The sequence below is a fragment of the Oncorhynchus keta genome, chromosome 30, assembly GCF_023373465.1.
Source record: "Oncorhynchus keta strain PuntledgeMale-10-30-2019 chromosome 30, Oket_V2, whole genome shotgun sequence".
NCBI classification, from domain to species: domain Eukaryota; kingdom Metazoa; phylum Chordata; class Actinopteri; order Salmoniformes; family Salmonidae; genus Oncorhynchus; species Oncorhynchus keta.
In genome coordinates, this window is record NC_068450.1 from 51,154,203 (window position 1) to 51,160,202 (window position 6,000).

A 6,000-nucleotide genomic window follows, 5' to 3' on the forward strand; every position below is an offset into this window, starting at 1 on the left:
AGTACCGACCATATCCATGTTCTATGTCTGTATTAATAGAACCCAATTAGTTGTACTCGTGCCCTGTCATTTCTTCAGTACACTACATTTAACATTACATTTAAGTCATTTAGCAGACGCTCTTATCCAGAGCGACTTACAAATTGGTGCATTCACCTTATGACATCCAGTGGAACAGCCACTTTACAATAGTGCATCTAAATCTTTTAAGGGGGGTGAGAAGGATTACTTTATCCTATCCTAGGTATTCCTTAAAGAGGTGGGGTTTCAGGTGTCTCCGGAAGGTGGTGATTGACTCCGCTGTCCTGGCGTCGTGAGGGAGTTTGTTCCACCATTGGGGGGCCAGAGCAGCGAACAGTTTTGACTGGGCTGAGCGGGAACTGTACTTCCTCAGTGGTAGGGAGGCGAGCAGGCCAGAGGTGGATGAACGCAGTGCCCTTGTTTGGGTGTAGGGCCTGATCAGAGCCTGGAGGTACTGAGGTGCCGTTCCCCTCACAGCTCCGTAGGCAAGCACCATGGTCTTCACTGGCTTCAACTGGAAGCCAGTGGAGAGAGCGGAGGAGCGGGGTGACGTGAGAGAACTTGGGAAGGTTGAACACCAGACGGGCTGCGGCGTTCTGGATGAGTTGTAGGGGTTTAATGGCACAGGCAGGGAGCCCAGCCAACAGCGAGTTGCAGTAATCCAGACGGGAGATGACAAGTGCCTGGATTAGGACCTGCGCCGCTTCCTGTGTGAGGCAGGGTCGTACTCTGCGGATGTTGTAGAGCATGAACCTACAGGAACGGGCCACCGCCTTGATGTTAGTTGAGAACGACAGGGTGTTGTCCAGGATCACGCCAAGGTTCTTAGCGCTCTGGGAGGAGGACACAATGAAGTTGTCAACCGTGATGGCGAGATCATGGAACGGGCAGTCCTTCCCCGGGAGGAAGAGCAGCTCCGTCTTGCCGAGGTTCAGCTTGAGGTGGTGATCCGTCATCCACACTGATATGTCTGCCAGACATGCAGAGATGCGATTCGCCACCTGGTCATCAGAAGGGGGAAAGGAGAAGATTAATTGTGTGTCGTCTGCATAGCAATGATAGGAGAGACCATGTGAGGTTATGACAGAGCCAAGTAACTTGGTGTATAGCGAGAATAGGAGAGGGCCTAGAACAGAGCCCTGGGGACACCAGTGGTGAGAGCGCATGGTGAGGAGACAGATTCTCGCCACGCCACCTGGTAGGAGCGACCTGTCAGGTAGGACGCAATCCAAGCGTGGGCCGCGCCGGAGATGCCCAACTCGGAGAGGGTGGAGAGGAGGATCTGATGGTTCACAGTATCGAAGGCAGCCGATAGGGTCTAGAAGGATGAGAGCAGAGGAGAGAGAGTTAGCTTTAGCAGTGCGGAGCGCCTCCGTGATACAGAGAAGAGCAGTCTCAGTTGAATGACTAGTCTTGAAACCTGACTGATTTGGATCAAGAAGGTCATTCTGAGAGAGATAGCGGGAGAGCTGGCCAAGGACGGCACGTTCAAGAGTTTTGGAGAGAAAAGAAAGAAGGGATACTGGTCTGTAGTTGTTGACATCGGAGGGATCGAGTGTAGGTTTTTTCAGAAGGGGTGCAACTCTCGCTCTCTTGAAGACGGAAGGGACGTAGCCAGCGGTCAGGGATGAGTTGATGAGCGAGGTGAGGTAAGGGAGAAGGTCTCCGGAAATGGTCTGGAGAAGAGAGGAGGGGATAGGGTCGAGCGGGCAGGTTGTTGGGCGGCCGGCCGTCACAAGACGCAAGATTTCATCTGGAGAGAGAGGGGAGAAAGAGGTCAGAGCACAGGGTAGGGCAGTGTGAGCAGAACCAGCGGTGTCGTTTGACTTAGCAAACGAGGATCGGATGTCGTCGACCTTCTTTTCAAAATGGTTGACGAAGTCATCTGCAGAGAGGGAGGAGGGGGAGGAGGATTCAGGAGGGAGGAGAAGGTGGCAAAGAGCTTCCTAGGGATAGAGGCAGATGCTTGGAATTTAGAGTGGTAGAAAGTGGCTTTAGCAGCAGAGACAGAGGAGGAAAATGTAGAGAGGAGGGAGCGAAAGGATGCCAGGTCCGCAGGGAGGCGAGTTTTCCTCCATTCCGCTCGGCTGCCCGGAGCCCTGTTCTGTGAGCTCGCAATGAGTCGTCGAGCCACGGAGCGGGAGGGGAGGACCGAGCCGGCCTGGAAGATAGGGGACATAGAGAGTCAAAGGATGCAGAAAGGGAGGAGAGGAGGGTTGAGGAGGCAGAATCAGGAGAGGAGAGAGTAGCGGGGGAGAGAGAGCGAAGGTTGGGACGGCGCGATACCATCCGAGTAGGGGCAGTGTGGGAAGTGTTGGATGAGAGCGAGAGGGAAAAGGATACAAGGTAGTGGTCGGAGACTTGGAGGGAGTTGCAATGAGGTTAGTGGAAGAACAGCATCTAGTAAAGATGAGGTCGAGCGTATTGCCTGCCTTGTGAGTAGGGGGAAGGTGAGAGGGTGAGGTCAAAAGAGGAAAGGAGTGGAAAGAAGGAGGCAGAGAGGAATGAGTCAAAGGTAGACGTGGGGAGGTTAAAGTCGCCCAGAACTGTGAGAGGTGAGCCGTCCTCAGGAAAGGAGCTTATCAAGGCATCAAGCTCATTGATGAACTCTCCGAGGGGACCTGGAGGGCGATAAATGATAAGGATGTTAAGCTTGAAAGGGCTGGTAACTGTGACAGCATGAAATTCAAAGGAGGCGATAGACAGATGGGTAAGGGGAGAAAGAGAGAATGACCACTTGGGAGAGATGAGGATCCCGGTGCCACCACCCCGCTGACTAGAAGCTCTCGGGGTGTGCGAGAACACGTGGGCGGACGAAGAGAGAGCAGTAGGAGTAGCAGTGTTATCTGTGGTGATCCATGTTTCCGTCAGTGCCAAGAAGTCGAGGGACTGGAGGGAGGCATAGGCTGAGATGAACTCTGCCTTGTTGGCCCGCAGATCGGCAGTTCCAGAGGCTACCGGAGACCTGGAACTCCACGTGGGTCGTGCACGCTGGGACCACCAGATTAGGGTGACCGCGGCCACGCGGTGTGGAGCGTTTGTATGGTCTGTGCAGAGAGGAGATAACAGGGATAGACAGACACATAGTTGACAGGCTACAGAAGAGGCTACGCTAATGCAAGGAGATTGGAATGACAAGTGGACTACACGTCTCGAATGTTCAGAAAGTTAAGCTTACGTAGCAAGAATCTTATTGACTAAAATGATTAAAATGATACAGTACTGCTGAAGTAGGCTAGCTGGCAGTGGCTGCGTTGTTGACTTTGTAGGCTAGCTGGCAGTGGCTGCGTTGTTGACACTACACTAATCAAGTCGTTCCGTTGAGTGTAATAGTTTCGACAGTGCTGCTATTCGGGGCTAGCTGGCTAGCTAGCAGTGTTGATTACGTTACGTTGCGTTAAAAGAACGACAATAGCTGGCTAGCTAACCTAGAAAATCGCTCTAGACTACACAATTATCTTTGATACACAGACGGCTATGTAGCTAGCTATGTAGCTAGCTACGATCAAACAAATCAAACCGTTGTGCTGTAATGAAATGAAATGGGGGCGGCAGCGTAGCCTAGTGGTTAGAGCGTTGGACTAGTAACCGGAAGGTTGCGAGTTCAAACCCCGAGCTGACAAGGTACAAATCTGTCGTTCTGCCCCTGAACAGGCAGTTAACCCACTGTTCCCAGGCCGTCATTGAAAATAAGAATATGTTCTTAACTGACTTGCCTGGTTAAATAAAGGTAAAATAAAAAATAAAAAAATGAAAATGTGATACTACCTGTGGAGCGAAGCGGAATGCGACCGGGTTGCATTACACCTGAGACCCACATGGCACCCTATTCCCTTCATAGTGCACTACTTTGACCAGGGCCCAATAGAACTCTGGTCAAACGTAGTACACTATATTGCGAATAGGGTGCCATTTTGGATGCATACTATATGGACCAATTAATGGCATTTATCTAGAAAATGCATTCATTACTGCTCAGCCAATAACACTCTGGTCGCTTTGGTTTCCTGTATGAGTAATAGTTAATGACTGAATCAGAATACAGAGTGTATTCAACAAAGAAGTGTGAGATTTGACAGAAAAGGCACAATCCCTGCAAATACCAGTTTGGTTTTAAATGGAAGACCTGGGTGACAACTGACAACTAAAGTATAAACAGTACATACCTGGTTGCTTCTCACTCGTCAAATAAGCATGTGTAATTTCACACGGCACAGCTTGTGGTAGTACGTCTGGCATTTTACTTTAACCTGGACCTCTCGCTCAGCTACAGAAAAATCTATTCTTCAAATGGCATGTGGTTTCAGCCACAGTTTATCTGAACATGTCAATTGGCTACTTTGTGGTAGTACTGTAGTGAAGTAAGTTACCTGTAAAATAAAGATGTCCATGTGTTTTCGTAGCTTTAGAATTCATTAATTGCACACTTTTCGGAAACACTTTTAACTTGTCATAACCCATATATTTAAGCCTGTTGTGACATATATTGCATTATTTTATGGCTGGTCAAAACCCATTCATTTTTTCTCTGCCAAGAAGTTTCCTTTCATTTGAAAGTCTGTTTCTTAAATCCTTTGTTGTTTCAATTAATTCTTAAAAGTAATGTTTTTTTTTTAGGCCTCTCGGGTGGCACAGTGGTCTAGAGCACTGCGTGTGCCACCAGAGACTCTGGGTTCGCGCCCAGGCTCTGTCGCAGACGGCCACGACCGGGAGGTCTGTGGGGCGACTCTCATCGCGCACCAGCGACTCCTGTGGCGGGCCGGGTGCAGTGCGCGCTAACCAAGGTTGCCAGGTGCACGGTGTTTCCTCCGACACATTGGTGCGGCTGGCTTCCGGGTTGGATACGCGCTGTGTTAAGAAGCAGTGTGGCTTGGTTGGGTTGTGTTTTGGAGGACGCATGACTTTCGACCGTAGCGATGAGACAAGGTAGTAACAATTGGATACCACGAAAAAGGGTGTAAAATTCAAAACAAACAACAAAAAAGTGTATCATATTTTAAACAACTTGTAGAAAATACACTTTATAATACAGTCAAGAAGCATTATGACCATCATAGATAGGCCTATCACGTACATACCCTTAAATCAGTCATCAGCATTCATCCCAGTCATCAGCAACAGAGCATTGGGGTAGGTGCATGTATGACAATGTGTGCGCAAATACAATTATAATTGAATATGGTAAAAAATATATATATATATATAACAAACATACTGTTGACACGTAGGCTATGGTGTAATGGAATGTTTTGCCTCGTGTGGTAGGGTTTGTGTGTTTTGACACTCTTGTATAGATGTCAAAATCAGCCATAAAATGAATACAATATACAGTTGAAGTTGGAAGTTTACATACTTAGGTTGGAGTCATTAAAACTTGTTTTTCAACCACTTCACAAATGTCTTGTTAATTAACAAACTATAGTTTTGGCAAGTCGGTTAGGACATCTACTTTGTGTATGACACAAGTAATTTTTTCAACAATTGTTTACAGACAGATTATTTCACTTATAATTCACTGTATCACAATTTTAGTGGGTTAAAAGTTACATACACTAAGATGACTGTGCCTTAAACAGCTAGGAAATGAAGTAATGTCTTTAGAAGCTAATTGACATCATTTGAGTCAATTGGAGGTGTACCTGTGGATATATTTCAAGGCCTACCTTCAAACTCAGTGCCTCTTTGATGGACATCTGGTTCATCCTTGGTAGCAATTTCCAAATACCTGAAGGTACCACGTTCATCTGTACAAACAATAATACACAAGTATAAACACCATGGGACCACGCAGCCGTCATACCGCTCAGGAATAAGACGCAATCTGTCTCCTAGAGATGAACGTACTATGGTGCGAAAAGTGCAAATCAATCCCAGAATAACAGCAAAGGAACGTGTGAAAATGCTGGAGGAAACAGGTACAAAAGTATCTATATCCACAGTAAAATGAGTCCTATATCGACATAACCTGAAAGGGCGCTC